Source organism: Pongo abelii, chromosome 8, assembly GCF_028885655.2.
Source record: "Pongo abelii isolate AG06213 chromosome 8, NHGRI_mPonAbe1-v2.0_pri, whole genome shotgun sequence".
Classification (NCBI taxonomy): domain Eukaryota; kingdom Metazoa; phylum Chordata; class Mammalia; order Primates; family Hominidae; genus Pongo; species Pongo abelii.
This window is the reverse complement of record NC_071993.2, coordinates 110343045-110344074: the sequence shown is the minus strand read 5'-3', so window position 1 is coordinate 110344074 and position 1030 is coordinate 110343045.

Genomic DNA, 1030 nt, shown 5'->3' with positions numbered 1-1030 from the left:
GCCACATGGAGGGCGGGGAGGAGCATTTCACGACAACTCTAGTAGGCCATTTACGGCTGTAGGAGGAGCGAAAAGGAAGGAGAAACGGAATAGGAAAGAGAGCAACTTTCAAAAACGAGCGAAAGAAAGGCAGGAAGTGGGCATTGGTGACCACCTATTACATTTGCCTGAGAATAATTGCCATTTATTGCAGGCCAGCTATATTTAGGCATTATGATAGATGTTTTACATTATGTGATCTCCTTCAATTCAATAATCTTTTTCTTTTTTCTTTTTTTTTTTGAGACGGAGTTTCGCTCTTGTCGCCCAGGCTGTTCAAGCGATTCTCCTGCCTCAGCCTCCCCAGTAGCTAGGATTACAGGCATGCGCCACCACGCCCTGCTACAATTAAATATTCTTATGAGGTAATATTATCCCCACCCCGCAGATGGCTCAGTTGAAACCAAGAGAGGTTAAATAACTTACCAGAGGCAAGAAGAAAGTCCAGATGTCAACATTCGAATCCACGTATTTAACTCAAAAACATATACCATTTGCCACAGGGAGGCTTCCGAGATACTGGTAATGTTTTACATTTTGACCTGAATAGTGCTTACTTTTTTTTTTTTTTTTTGCAATTTTTACTTTTGTAAAAGTTAATCGAGCTGCATGCTTTATGAACTTTACACCATAGACATTACATTACATTTATTTATTTATTTATCTTTTGAGACGGAGTCTCGCTCTGTTGCCCAGGCTGGAGTGCAGTGGCCCGATTTCAGCTCATTGCAATCTCTGCCTCCCGGGTTCAAGCGATTCTCCTGCCTGAACCTCCCGAGTAGCTGGGATTACAGACGTGTGCCACCACGCCCGGCTAATTTTTGTATTTTCAGTAGAGACGGGGTTTCGCCATCTTGGCGAGGCTGGTCTCAAACTCCTGACCTCAGGTTATCCACCGGCCTCGGCCTCCCAAAGTGCTGGGATTACAGGCGTGAGCCGCTGCGCCTGGCCCATGTACATTACATTTCAATAAAAAGTTTTTAACGTCAGG